This window comes from Gracilinanus agilis, chromosome 2 (genome assembly GCF_016433145.1).
Source record: "Gracilinanus agilis isolate LMUSP501 chromosome 2, AgileGrace, whole genome shotgun sequence".
Taxonomy (NCBI): Eukaryota; Metazoa; Chordata; class Mammalia; order Didelphimorphia; family Didelphidae; genus Gracilinanus; species Gracilinanus agilis.
In genome coordinates, this window is record NC_058131.1 from 424,907,391 (window position 1) to 424,923,391 (window position 16,001).

Consider the following 16,001-nt stretch of genomic DNA (forward strand, 5'->3'; position numbering starts at 1 on the left):
TAACATTATTTGCTTACAAAAATGAATAATATGGAAATAGTTTTTGCATGATAATACATATACAACCCAGACTGAATTCACTCTAGGAGGGGAGGAAGGAAGAAGAGAGGGAGACAACGTGAATTATTTAACTTTGGAAAACTTATATATAAATTTGTTATTAAAAATAAAAAAAGATAAAACTCAAAAACAGATGTCATTTTATTAGATTTCATGCGATCTGTAGCTAAAACATTCATACTAAACAAATATGGTGGTTTTTCTTCTCCATTGATAACAGTGAATCCTCATGATAAATATAGTGAATTACATATTCTAGAATTGTGTTTTTTACTTTTCATTCCTGTATTTCTAGTATCTAAATTGTCTTATATTTGCTTATATTAGTTTCAGCTTCTTCAATATATTTTTTCTTTAAAGAGTTATATTTTTATCTATCACCAAGGGATATTATTTCACTTATAAATTAAAGACAAAAATTCAAGCATTAAATTTAACTATTGAACATTTCAAATTATTATCTAAAATCATTCTCGTTATTTAATTTTGTAAAAACTTCAGGTTTTTAAAAAAACAAAACTTAACCAAAACAATAGTATTCCCCACCCCACATCTATAAATATGAAAAATAATAAAGGCTGATATAATAATATAAATTAGTAATTTAATTAAAGCCATGCTGATAGATAAAGTTATTAGACCACACACTTGTAAGAATTCAAAATCGCCGCCCTCGCCATTATTATCTCCTGTCTCCTCCTGAGTCTGCTGGCCCAGAGGCCACTCCCACCTAACCCAGGAGATTTAAACTCTTCTCTGCGTGGAGACGTAGGCCTCCCCACGCCCAAAGAACCGGAAACGGAAACCCGTTAGACCACGGGAAATGTAGTTTGATAATTTCCATGTGTCCATAGAAAATATATATACTTAAAGATGACATCTCCCAAATTTCACTTTTACACATCTGCTGTACCAGGTTCAGAATTTAAATCCTAGCTAACATTCAGATACAAGGTACAGACACAGAAGGGGACAGCGAAAGCAAAGGAAACATACACAAAGTCCAAAAGAAAAATATGGATTGGACACAGATCTAGAAGAGCTCAAAAAAGACTTCAAAAAGGGAGGCAGAGGAAAAGTAGGGAAGAGAAATGAAAGTGATGCAAAAAGAAATGGGCTAATTGAAAAAGGAGCACCAAAAACTGACAGAGGAAAACCAGGTCTTAAAAATCATAATTGACCATCTAGAAACTAATGATTTCACTAGAAATCAAGAAACAATAAAGCAGAATCAAAGGAATGAAAAAACAGAGGAAAACATTAAATATTTTATTGAAAAAACAACTGAACTAGAAAAGTGATCTGGGAGAGACAATTTGAGAATTATTGAACTGCCTGAAAGCCATAATGAAGAAAAGACCTTTGATATCATATTACAAGAAATTATCAAAGATAACTGCCCAGACATCCTCGAACAAGAAAATAAAAATGAAAGACTTCACATATCACCTCCAGAAAGAAATCCTCAATTAACAGCTTTCAGGAATCTAATAGCTAAATTCAAGAGCCACCAAGACAAGGAAAAAAATACGTTAAGCAGCCAGAAAGAAATCATTCAAATACCATGGAACTACAATCAGGATCACACAAGACCTAGCAGCTTCTACATTAAAGGATTGAAAAGCATGGAATATGATATTTAAGAAGGCAAAAGATTTGGGTTTATAACCCAGAGTCACCTAACCAAAACTGAATATATCCTTTCAGGGGGAAAGATGGTCATTCAATAAGATGGAAGATTTCCAAGCATTCCTGAGGAATAAACTAGACCGAAACAAAACAATTTGAAGTCTAAACATGAGACACAAGAGAAGCCCAAAAAGGTAAATAAGAAAGAGAAAATGTAAGGAACTCATTAAGGTCAAAATGTGTATATATCTACATGGAAAGAGAATTTCTGTAATTCTCAAAAATTACTCTTAATAGTAGAGAAGATATAAGGAATTTACTCAGAAAGAGGGTGGAGAAGTAAGTTGATTGTGATGATATGATGTATGTGATGATATATGATGATACAGTGATGTATATATAAATGTGATAATATGGAACAATATGTATGTATGCGTATATGTATGCATATAAATGACATGTAAAAATCAATCAAGGGCTGAAAGAGAGGGTTATATTGAGAGAAAAGGGAAGGGAGAAATAGAATGGGGTAAATTACATAACATAAAGAGGCATGAAAAATCAATACAGAGAAGGGAGGATAAGGGTAGTGAAGGGCAATGATTAAACTTTACTCTCATTGTAACCAGCTCAGAGAGGGAAAAACGAGTATACTCAGTGGAGTACAGAATTCTATCAACCTACAGAGAAGTAGAAGGGGGACAAGACAAGGGAAGGGAATGGTAACTGAAGGGAGGGGTAAGTGGGGGTGTGTGACAAAAATCAAAATACTGATGAGGAGGAACAGAGTAAAAGGGAATAGAGAAGGATCTAAAGGGAACAGATTCAAGGTAAAAGGTTGGAGCAGAATTTATTATACATCATCTAAAGTAAAAAAGCAGGAGTAGCAATCATGATACCAGACAAAGCCAAAGTTTAAATTGATCTGATTAAAAGAGATAAGGAAGGAAATTACATTTTGCTAAAAGGTATTATAAACAATGAAGTAATGTAATTATTAAACATTTATGCACCAAAATGGTAGAGCATCTAGAAAATGTCTAAAGGAAAAATTAAAGGAGCTCAAGAAGGAAATAGATAGCAAGACCATACTAGTGGGGGATCTAAACCTTCCCCTTTCAGACCTAGATAAATTGAACCAAAAATTAAATGAGAGAGAAGTAAGGTAAGTAACTGAAATGCTTAGAAAAATTAGAGTTAATTCTCCCTACTGGAGAAAACTGAACAAGGATAAAAAAGGAATATACCTTCTCAGCAGTACATGCTACATATACAAAGATTGACCGTGTACTAGGGCATAGAAATATTACAAACAAATGCAGAAAAGCAAGAATAATAAATGCCACTTTTCAGGTCATAATGTGATAAAAATTATGATTTAAAAAAGGTCCTTGAAAAGGCAAATTTAAAATTAATTGGAAACTAAATAATCTAATTCTTCAAAACTGGTGGGTCAAAGAAGAAATCATAGAAACAATTATGGACTTCATTAAAGAGAATGACAATGAGGAGACATCATATCAAAACCGAAGGATACAGCCAAAGGAGTACTCAGGGAAAATTTATATCTTTGATATCAACTAGAGAGGGAGGAGATCAATGAATTGGTCTTGCAATTTAAAAAATTAGAAAAAGAACAAATTAAAAATCCCCAGATAAAAACTAAATCCTAAAAATTAAAGGAGAAATTAATAAAATTGAAAGTAAAAAAACTATTGAACTAATAAATAAGACTAGGACCTGGTACTTTGAAAAAACAAATAAAATAGATAAAGTACTGGTTGATCTAATAAAAAAGAAAGAAGAGAGGGGCAGCTGGGTAGCTCAGTGGAGTGAGAGTCAGGCCTAGAGACAGGAGGTCCTAGGTTCAAACCCGGCCTCAGCCACTTCCCAGATGTGTGACCCTGGGCAAGTCACTTGACCCCCATTGCCCACCCTTACCACTTTTCCACCTATGAGACAATACACTGAAGTACAAGGGTTTAAAAAAAAAAGAAAGAAGAGAATCAAATTAACAGTATCAAGGATGAAAAGAGTGATTTCACCTCTAATTAAGAGGAAATTAAGGTAATTATTAAGAACTATTTTGTTCAATTAAATGGTAATAAATATGACAATCTAGGTGAAATGAGTGAATATTTACAAAAATATAAATTGCTTAGATTAACAAAAGAGGAAATAGAATACTTAAATAATCCCATCTCAGAAAAGGAAATTGAACAATCCATCAAGGAACTTTCTAAGAAAAAATCCCCAGGGCCAGATGAATTCACAAGTAAATTCTATCAAACATTTAAAGAACAACTAATCCTAACACTATACAAATTATTTGACAAAATAAACTGAGAAGGAGTTTTACTAAATTCTTTTTATGACATAAACATGTGTTTTGTGCTTTTAAAGTCAGGCAGACCAAAAATAGAGAAAGAAAACTACAGACCAATCTCCTTAATGAATATTGATGCAAAAATCTTAAATAGAATACTATCAAAAAGACTCTAGCAAGTTATCACGAGGATTATTCACTATGATTAGGTGAGATTTATACCAGGAATTCAAAAATGGTTTAACTTTAGGAAAACCATCCACATAATTGACTATATCAATAATCAAACCAACAGAAATCATGTGATTATCTCAATAGATGCCAAAAAAGCCTTTGACAAAATATAACACCCATTCCTCTTGAAAACACTAGAAAGTATAGGAACAGAAGGGTCATTACTCAAAATAATAAATAGTATGTATTTAAAACCATCTGCAAGTATCATCTGCAGTGGGGACAAGTTAGAAACCTTCCCAATAAGATCAGGAGTGAAGCAAGGATGCCCATTATCACTTCTATTATTTAATATTGTTCTAAAAACACTAGTGGTAGCAATTAGAGCAGAAAAAGAAATTGAAGGGATTAAGGTAGGCAACGAGGAAACTAAGCTATCATTCCTTGCAGATGATATGATGGTATACTTAAAGAATCCCAGAAAATCAACTAAAAGGCTAGTGGAAATAATGAACAACTTTAGCAAAGTTGCAAGGTACAAGATAAACCCACATAAATCATTAGCATTTCTATGTATTTCCAAGGAAACTCAGCAGCAGGAGTTAGAAAGAGAAACTCCATTTAAAATCACTCTAGACAATATAAAATATTTAAGAATCCATCTGCCAAGGCAAATACAGGAATTATATGAACACAACTACAAAATACTTTTCACACAATTAAAACTAGATCTAAATAATTGGAAAGACATTCATTGCTCCTGGGTAGGATGAGCTAATATAATAAAAATGACAATCATACCCAAATTAATCTACTTATTCAGTGCCATACATATCAAACTACCAAAAAAAACTTTTTTATAGAATTAGAAAAAATTATAACAAAGTTCATCTGGAAGAACAAGGACAGGGGCCTAGCAGTATCAGATCTTAAATTGTACTATAAAGCAATGGTCATCAAAACAATATTGTACTGGCTAAGAGACAGAAGGGAGGATCAGTGGAATAGACTGGAGGTAAATAAATGACCTTAGCAAGCTAGTGTTTGATAAATCCAAAGATCCCAGCTTCTGGTACAAGAACTCACTATTTGACAAAAACTGCTGGGAAGGTTTAGATCAACATCTTATACCCATTCCAAGATAAATTCAAAATGGGTAAGTGACTTAAATATAAAGAGTGAAATAATAAATAAATTAGGTGTACATAGAATAGTATACCTGTCAGATCTGTGGGAAAGGAAGGAATTTAAGACCAAGCAAGAGATAGAGAACATTGAAAAATGTAAAATGAATGACTTTGATTATATCAAATTAAAAAGGTTTTGTACAAACAAAACCAATGCAACCAAAATGAGAAGGAAAGCAACAAACCAGGAGAGTATTTTTATAACAAAACTCTCTGACAATGGTTTAATTTCCGAAAATATAAAACTAAGTCAAATTTACAAAAAAATCAAGCCATTCCCCAATCGACACATGGTCAAGGGACATGAATAGGCAGTTTTCACATGATGAAATAAAAACTATCAATAAGCACATGAAAAAGTGTTCTAAATTGCTCCTGATTTGAAAAATGCAAATTAAAAGAACTCTGAGGTTCCACTTTACACCTAGCAGACTGGCCAATATGGCAGCAAAGGAAAGTGATAAATGTTGGAGGGGATGTGGCAAAATTGAGCCACTAATGCATTGCTGGTGGAGTTGTGAATTGATCTAACCATTCTGAAAGGCAATTTAGAACTATGCGCAAATGGCTTTAAAAGATAGCCTATCTTTTGACCCAGCCACACTACTGTTGAGTTTGTACCCCAAAGAGATACAAAAATATTTATAGCCATGCTCTTTGTGGTGGCAAAAAATTGGAAAATGAGGGGGTGTCCATCACCTGGGGAATGGTTGAATAAATTTTGGTATCTGATGGGGATGGAATATTATTGTGCTGAAGGAATAAAGAAATAGAGGAATTCCATGTGAACTAGAATGACCTCCAGGAACTGATGCAGAGTGAAAGGAGCAGAACCAGGAGAACATCGTACACAGAGTCTGATACATTATGGCACAATAGAATGTAACAGACTTTTCTACTAGTAGCAATGCTAGTAGATCCAGGACAACACTGAGGAACTTATGAGAAAGAACACTATCCACATCCAGAGAAAGAACTGTGGGAACAGAAACGGAGAAGAAAAACATATCATGTACTTCAATATGGATACAATTAGGATTTTGATGTTAAAAGATCACTACTGAAAATATGAATAACATGGAAATAGGTTTTGAACAATGATACATATATAACCCAGTGGAACTGCTTGTTAGCTCTGGGAGGGGAGAGGGAAGATGTAGGGGAATCATGAATCATGTAACTATGGAAAAATATTCTAAATTTATAAAAAAAGAGTTCACAGTCTAATGGGAGAGACAGCATGCAAGCAACCATGTACAAACAAGTTATATAAAAAATAAACCAGAAATAATAAACAAAGGGAAGGAGTTGGAATTAATATTACCTTAAGAGTTGCCAAATGCAGTGAATGGTACAAGATGATTTATTTGTGTTAGACAGAATGAAGTTCTCCTTCAAGAACTGAAGAAATGGAGCAGCTAGGGGGCCCAGTGGATTGAGAATGAGGTCTAAGGAAGGAGGGGTCCTGGGTTCAAATCTGTCCTCAGACACTTCCTAGCTATGTGTTAGGCAAGCCACTTAATCCCCATTGCCTATCCCTTACCACTCTTCTGCCTTGGAACCAATGTACAGTATTGATTCTAAGACAGAACGTTAGGATGAAAAAAAACAAACTGAAGAAATGCTTTAAGACAAAAATAAACAACAAATAGTATCTAAAGAAGAAGAGATTAGTCTTGACTTGTGTCATAAGGTAGAAGAATGGAAGGAGACAAAGAAGACTATTGAACCCTTGGATCCTTCTACAGATTGTGGGAGTAGAAAGTGAGGTCAGTCCAGGAGGGATCATGGCAATCTGAAAAGAAAATTTTAAACCACCAGGTGGCACCAGTATCTACTTTCTATTTCTGCTGAAAGGATCTGAAATTGAGTGGCTCTCCCAATGGGCCTTCCCTGAGGAAGTCTTGAACTCTCTGTTGTTCTCGGACATTAGATGACTTCTCTTCATCAGCTACATTTTCTTCAGTGCAGCAGTGCTGATTCCATATCCATAAGGGTTGAATTATTATGGTTCTACCCAATCAGAATTTGCTCTTAAGTCCCTGAATCTGGCACCCACCTCTTTCCTGCATTTGCTCTTTTACAGAGCTCTAGAGCTTTTAACCACAGGGGATAACAGACTCACACAAACAGACAAAATATGTTATAACTCTTTGGCTGCTGGATGCCACTTGGAGAATGCTGCCACCGAGACAAAAGATTCTGCAGATGGTGAGTCAAGTCTGTCCAAGAAGTCATTAATTTGGAGACATTTTAAAAAAGATAATTTTTATTGGTATCTTTTTTTATGTCACCAAAATTTCTCTTAGTATCCTTCCTATTACTTCTCCCAGAGAACTATTCCATATAACAAATAATATTTAAAATAGACAGAAGAGGAAAAATCTGCATAACCAATGAATACAATATCTGAAAATATATGAAGAGTGCTAAATCCAGGGACTTCCCATATATTCAAGGGATTAAAATAGAGCTATCTACTCATATTTCTTGTTCTTTATAATTTTTTATCATTCACTATTTATTTAAACCCTTAATTCTAAGGCAAGAGCAGTAAGGGCTAGGCAGTTGGAGTTTTTTTCTGTTTATATTGCTGAAAATTGTCTTTTTTTGGCTCAGTTTACCTAAATCTGGATCAGATTGTCTAAATCTTTCCACGTTTCTCTGTATTTATACTGGGGTTTACAGAGTGTTCTAGGAAGACTAGCACCTCTAGTGTGAGGGCTTGCTGATTCCTTTGCAGGGTGGCATATCTACATTTGGTGTCTACCTGCCACCCTGTCTCACCTGTGGCTCCAAGAAGCTGTAGCATGCTTCTTGGAGTATCTGTATTTTGGTAAACTGTCTTAGCAGGCAGTTAAGTGAGTTTGAGGATAACCAACAGGCCTCAAACCTGTTGCTGAGTTACAAGGATAGCTACCTCAGACATGAGAAGTCTTTTCCTGGCAGAAGGGCTGGATAAAAACACTTGGTTCCAATATCCATGAAGGCGGGTGAAGCAGGGGGAGTGCTTAGAGCTTGGTCAGATATTGAAGATACCAAGGTCATCCGCTGCATCCTGGACCATCACCAGTCATCCTGACTTTTATCTTTCCCCTGGACTTCTATGACTAGAAGAGAGAATGAGACTAATGACTTTGTGCAATTCTGCCTCACTTAACTCCAAGTTATACTGCAGACAAAGGATATCACCAATGATGCTATTTTGGCCTTATTCTAGTATGAAGAACAACAACCAACCAAAATTCAACGTATTCATCATTCCTTACAGCACAGTAATATTCCATTTCTTTCACAGAACACAATTTGCTTATCTATTCCCCAGTCAACATGTGTCAGCTTTGCTACTACATTGTTGCTATCACAAAATATGCTGCTTGTATATGGGTCTTCTTATTGATAACCTCCTGGGAGTATAGTCTTCACGGTGGAATCCCATAAACAGACACAAACTGCAAAGGGGTTAAATTGATAAATAAATACTGTGCGTGTATTGGCTGCTTTTTGCTGGAAACCATGAGGGACAGACCTTGGTCTCTCCTGTCTCTCCTTTCTCTGGCTGGGTAAGAATAAGGATGGCATTGGTGAGGAGAATTCCATCAATTCTAAGGGCCATCACTAACCTGAAGCCAAAGTCCACCAGAGTCCTGAAGAAAGGTGGAGAGGGGACAAATATGCTTTTGGATTTCCTCCTTTGTGGCACAAAACAAACAAACAAACAAACAAACCAAACTCTGATGTCTCTTTCCCACAACATTCCAAGAGCCAATTAAAAAAGATATCATCAGGGGCAGCTGGGTAGCTCAGTGGATTGAGAGCCAGACCTAGAGACAGGAGGTCCTAGGTTGAAATCCAGCCTCAGCCACTTCCCAGCTGTGTGACCCTGGGCAAGCACTTGACCCCCATTGCCCACCCTTATCACTCTTCCACCAAGGAGCCAATACACAGAAGTTAAGGGTTTAAAAATGTTAAAAAAAAAAAAAAGATATCATCAGGGTGATTTGGTGGCTTAGTGTATAGAGAGCCAGGCCTGGAGATGGGAAGTCCTGTGTTCAAATCTGACCTCAGGCACTTCCTAGCTCTGTGACCCTGGCCAAGTCCCTTAACCCCAATTTCCTTCTCTTCCTGATCTTCTGCTTTGGAATTGATGCTTAGTATTTATTTTAAGGCAAAATGTAAGGGATTTAAAAAAAAGTTATCACCAAATTTGTGAACTCTGGGACAAAAATCTATTTGCCATTTCTAGAGTCTGTCTCAGTGGCAATATTCTCTGAGTGGTAGCCGGGGAGCCAAGGATTTATACTCCCTGCCTGTATTTTACCTTTGAGCATAGAATTAATAAAAGCAAATAAATTTAACAATGACAATGCCTTGGAAAATAAAATATCTCCGAATTAGCTTCACTCCCACCACTCTCCAAAACCCTCTATGTCACCAGATGGGTTCCAAACCCAAGAGTTCAAAAAAATTTTGCCATTTCTGTTTGCACTCCTGCTCTAAATGGTCAAGGTATATAACCCATCATAATTCCCAATTGATGCTCAATTTACAGTTATCTCTGCTGAAAGATTTAAGTATAAGAACTGTCCTAGGTACCTCTCCCATCATGGACCGGAGTCTGGTATGCACTAGAGGCTGGTGCTTCCTCAACCACATAATATCTCAAGGACCTTTTATCAATACTTTGTTCTAATAGCTGGCTCCACCGAGAAAACCTGCCACCACTAGCACCTCTCTGATTAGATAATTTTATTCAAGATCATCATTTTCTTTTTCAAAACTCTTACCTTCTGTCTTACTCTTGGTTCCAAGGCAGAAGAGGGATAAGGGCTAGACCACTGGGGTTCAGTGACTTACCCAGAATTACACAGCTAGGAAGTGTCTGAGGCCACATTTCAACCCAGAACCTCCTGTCCCCAATCCACTGAACCACATCTACCTACTTTTAAATTGTTTCCTAACAAGAATCCTTCCTCTAATTAGGCTGATATCTTCATTGTATATAGTAGAGTCCTTCCTGCTTTTGCTCCTCTCTCAACCTCATTGGAATGCCTTCTTTACTTTCTTTCATCAAAATGTATCCTTCCTTCAAGACCCATTGCCTTTAAGAAACTTCTCAGGATCATTTTAGCCCGATCTCTCTCCTTCTGAGCCCTAAGGAGTCTTGCCCAAGCTCCGTGTAGCTAGTAATCAGCAGAGCTAAGATATGAAGACAAATCTTTTGGGGCAGCTGGGTGGAACAGTGGACAGAGTCCTGGGCTTGGAGTCAGGAAGACTCATCTTTATAAGTTCAAATCTGGCCTCAGATACTTCCTAGTTGTATGACCCTGGACATGTCACTTAACCCTATTCGCCTCAATTTCCTCATCCATAAAGTGAGCTGGAGGAGATTGTAAACCACTCCAATATTTCCACCAATAAAACCCCAAATGGGGCCATGAAGAGTCAGACAGGACTTGAAATGACTGAACAACAACCTCTGCCTTCAAATCCACAGCTCTTTCTACTAGAATATGCTGTCTTTCAGACGGTAAGTCCTAGATCTGCACTTATTTCATTTTCCTCAAACTATGAACTATGATTCCTCTACATATGACTGAGTACTGGGCTGACCACATAGAGGACCTAAGGAAAAACTGAGTTGAAAGAAGACAATGTCTGTGAAGACTTCATGGGTAGAGATTAGGAAACTTGAGTATCAGGGCATTTACTCATTTGCTCATGCTTGAATAAAAACCCATCCTCAACCCCCCCCCCTCCTGCCATCCCTTTAAAAAGCAGAGATGCAAATATTATTCTGGGTAGCTCAGAACTTGCTCTCCCATCTTTCTCTTGGGGTTGCCTGGGCCTTTGATGTGGTTTCTCTCTTTGCCCTATACCTAGGAATGAAGCTTCTCTAGAGGCCCTTTTAAGATGCTGGTCAGGTTTTGGAACAATGCCTCATTTGGCATAAATAATTAAAGATCTCAAAGCACAGCCAGGTCTGGGCAGAGTAGCTTCTCCAAACAAGGATGACCACATATTGTTTAAAAGAATGCCCTGTTTGCTCCCTCCAATAATGAGGTAGGCAGCTGTGGTGTTGTGGTAAGAATCTGGAGTTGCAGGTATCCTATATCTAGAATTGGAAGGGACCTCAGAGATCTAATCAGAGGACACAAGTTTAAGTTTGGCTTTTTATCTCTAGTGTGACCTTAGGCAAGTCACTTCCCCATCTGGGCTTTTTTCTTCATCTGTAAAATGGGTAATGTCTAAGACCTCTTCCAGTTCTAAACCCTGTGATTTTTGGTGAATGATGCCAGGCAGCAATGATGAAATATAAGAACCTTGGAGTTGACAAAAGCCCTGATTTCTTATCCTGGTTCTCATACCAAAAAGCTATGTTGTGGTAAAGTGACTTCATATCCCTGAGACTGCTTTTTCCTCTCTAATATACTACCTAGCACACAGGTTTGGTGAATGGGAAGTTTTTGTAAACCTTAACATGCGACAGAAATAAGAGCTATTATTATAATTCAATTAGCAAACCAAACCCATCCCAGTTAAGGACAGGGACATAGGCTCTTCTGGCAAAATGAAAATATACTTTGATGTATATTTAGAGTTTATTTTCCCATGGATTGAGCTTTTAGATGCTCCTGGTGATTGTAGACATAGGTAGAGGGTGGTAGAAGAATAAATTATTCTTTGCTTTCTCAATAGCCACAGCATGATGGAGGACTAGGATTTAAATCCCACCTCTAGTACTTATTATCTGAGTAGCTATTACCAAATCACTTAACTCTTTGGGGCTGAATCCTCATCTGTAAAATGGGAGGTAGAGAAAGAAAGGGACTTAGAGCGTCTTTGAAGTTCCTTTCCAATTGCATAGCTAGAATGCTGCCATCAGTCACCCTGACCTCACTTGGTTAGAGTTGGGGCTACTCTTAAGTGACATTCTTATTCTGGGGATGCCAGCATTGAAAATGGCAGGTTTAGAAATGGGGAAGGAACTGATAAGTCTTTTGTTACTGTTGTTGACTTACTTTTCAGTCATGTCTGACTCTTCATGACCCCATCTGGGGTTTTCTTGAAAAAGATATTGGATTGGTTTACCATCTGCTTCTCGAGCTAATTTTATAGATGAGGAAATGGAGACAAACAAGGTTCAGTGACTTGCCCAGGTTCATGCAGCTAGTAAGTGTTTGAAGCCAGATTTGCACTCAGAAAGATTAGTCTTTCCTGATTCTATCAGGACCACCTAACTGTCCTTGCTAATAAATCATAGAGCAAAGAAAACTAGAAGGCGAACATCTTGCTCCCTAGTTTTAGTCCCAGTTCCTGTTTCTACACTGATACCTTTTTCTTCTCTTAGAAATTATTTTATTTATTCCTAATATTTTATTTTCCCAATTATCTGCAATAGAAATCTCCAACATACAATTTCTGAAATTATAAGTTCCAAATTGTCTTCTTCCTTCTTTTCCTTCCCCCTTCCCCAAGCTGACAAGCAAGTTGATCTGAGTTATACATGTATGACACTAATATCATTTGTGGAAGGAGGCCAGGTCTTGAAATATAGCCAAGGACAAAAAGCCCCAGTAGACCATTTGGACAGAAATCAAAGGTATGTAGGCCCTATGGATCTACTTAGTGTTTTTTGCTGGCCAGACCGGAGCAATCTCAACAAAAATTTATCAATTAACAAGTATTTATAATGCACTTATAATGTGTCAGAAGATGGGGAAACAAAAACCAAAAAGAAATCGTTCCTGCCCTCAAGGCACCTATATTCTATTGGAGGAGACAATATGTCCAAGGTAATTATTTTAGGGGGAGGCAAAGCTGAGTTTTGTTATTCTTTTTAAAATATTTAACTTTTCTTAATTTTAATCCCCACAATTAACAAGTAACTATTTTATCTCTCTCTGGTCTCTTCTCATTGGGAAAAAAAAGAAAAAAAACTTGAATAAATATATATATAGTCAAGAAAAATAAAACCCTACATTGGCCATGTGGGGAAAAAAAACCTTGTCTCGCTCTGTATCTGAAGTTCATCACTTCTACATTTTAATATATAGGCCATTAACTAATTTTACTCCAATCGCCTTGTTCAAACTACATATATGTACATTACATATATGTGTGTATGTATGTATGATATATATATGATCTTTGGCAAATCACTTCTCTCTGGTTTCCTCAGTTTCCTCTAGCTCCGAATTCTATAATTATTTTTTTAACCCTTTCCTTCTGTCTTAGAATCAATACTGTGTATTAGTTCCAAGGCAGAAAAGTGGTAAGGGCTAGGCAATGGGAGTTAAGCAACTTGCCCAGAGTTACACAGCTAGGAAGTGTTTGAGGCCACATTTGAACCCAGGACCTCCTGTCTCTAGGCCTGGCTCTCAATCCACTAAACCACCCAGCTGCCCCTCTAATTCTATAATTCTAAGATTGTGACTCTAAGAATCTTTCCAGCACACTTCGGTGTCACTTTTTATTAATGTTGTATTTCAGATTTCAAATTCAAACCCAAGAGCCCCTGATGGAAATGCATTGTTTGGTAAAAATATACCATCTGCTTTGAGGGTTATTTTCTCTGTCTGGGGACCTTTTTCCTCATCCCACTTCAGTCCTGACTCAGGACCTCTGAGAATTTAGGTCTGTTGAGAAAAGGGAAATATGTCAAAACTCACCCTGCCAACTCCTCCTTGAAGCCTTCTGTGACTACTCCAGCTTAGTCTCCTCCTCCTTTGAACTCCTTTGGCACTTTAAGAATCTGAATTACACATTCTAGCTCTGATTCCATTTAGACTGGCCTTATTCTATTTCCTGTGAGTCAGATTTATCAGTGTCTATATTTTATGTACATCTTGTTTCCCTCCAGGGCCTTCATAAGAGCCTGCCTACCCACCTAGCACCCAAGTCTCTGCAGGGGTTCAGTGTAAATACTTAATTGATGCTGGATTGCCCAGTCCGAACCAACCCGTGCAGGAGCTCTGAAGACATCCATGTGGTAAAACTATCCTGTCTTTGGAAGCCCTGCCAGGCCCAGGCCCAATCAGGAGAGCTATCTGGGAGGTGTCCTAATGGGTGTGTTGGGCCCTTCTGGGTCCTAGCAGGATTAGAAATGAAGAAGGGAGGCGGGGCTTTGGACTCAGCCTAAGCAATCCACCACCAGTTCTTAAGAAAAGGGAGGTTCGCTGGCAGCCAGTTACAGATCAACTTTGAGCAGAGGCCAGAGAGCAAATAAATAAGAGTTAATAATAACTGGGGGCAGGCTGGCCGCTCAGAAACCCCCAGCGTCAAGCTGGCAAGAGCCCTTGGGGATCATCCAATCCAAACCCTTCATCTTTGACATGGGAAAACCTTGAAACTAGAACCTCTGAGAAGTGAGGAGACTTGCCCAAGGTCAGGAATAGCGGCAAAACCAGGATTCAAACCAAGGTCTTCCAAATTCAAATTCTATGTTCTTTCTACTACATCGTGCTGGCTCTACCCCTCCTCTATTAGGAGGTAGGGAGGGGCCAGATGCCTCAGGACACCCTCTGCACCAAGCAGAACACAGCTGCAACCCTGCCAGGCCCTGGGCCAGAGCTGGGGCTTTAGTGTTGGGTGGAGGGGCCTGGTTAAGCGTTAACCTGCCCCTTGGACAGAAGCCAGGGTCAACCTGAGCTCTATTAAGTGGTGAGCCCTGCCTGAGCCTCCGTCTTGGGCCCGCTGAGAGTCCACGGAGAAAGTGCACTGCTCTCTCTCCGGAGAAGGTGGGGCAGGAAGCACAGGGATAGGGCAGCTGGGCATCCAGTCTCTCCTCGTTCCATCGCGTTCCCCTTGGGGCTCTCCAAGTTAGTGCAGCGCCTCCTTCCTGCAAAGGGGGCTGGGCTGTGGAGGGTGCAGGGTATCTCCAGACCTCCTGTCACCTCTGCCATGGGCGCCTCCTGGGTCCTTAACCGTATCCCTTTAAGCCTCGGCACTCTGGATTTGTGCATGCCCGAAGTGGGTAGGAGGCTGGGGTGGGTCTGGGTTGTAGACTGCGGAATGGAAGGAGGGAGCAGCTAGGACTTCATCTTGCGGTCCTGAGTCCGAGTCCGGACATTCCCCATCCTCATCCTCATCCTCATCCTCATCCTCATCCTCATCTCTATCTCCATCCACATCCCAGTTCCTATCCTCCTGGGCGCTCAGTGCACACCTGGTTCCCAGCTCCCACCGCCCTAACCTGGATTTCCTGCTCTGGAAGAGGCGGGGGCGGAGAGAAGAGGGAGGGAGGGAGGGAAGAAGGGGAAGGAGGGACTGGAGAGGGAGCCTGGAGGGGGCCGGGCTGCAGACAGAGGGAGGGGCGGGTCGGGCCGGGCCGGGCTGGAAGCCTCCTGCAGACGTCAGTAACCTGCTTGGCTAGGGCTGCCGGCGGCGCTGCTGCTGCTGCTCCTGCTCCCCTGGCCGCTGAGGTAGAGCCGGCGCCGGGGCCGGGGCGGGCTGCCGAGCCGGCCCCGCTCAGCCGGGGCCATGTCCTAGCCACCGAGCCGCGCCTCCGCGCCGCGCCAAGCCGGCCGGGCCGGGCCGGGCCCGGGCTTCTGGGCTGCCGCGCCCCGGGCTCCAGCCGGCCCCACGCCTGGAGGACAGGGAGGAGGAGGTGGCGGCTGCGGCGG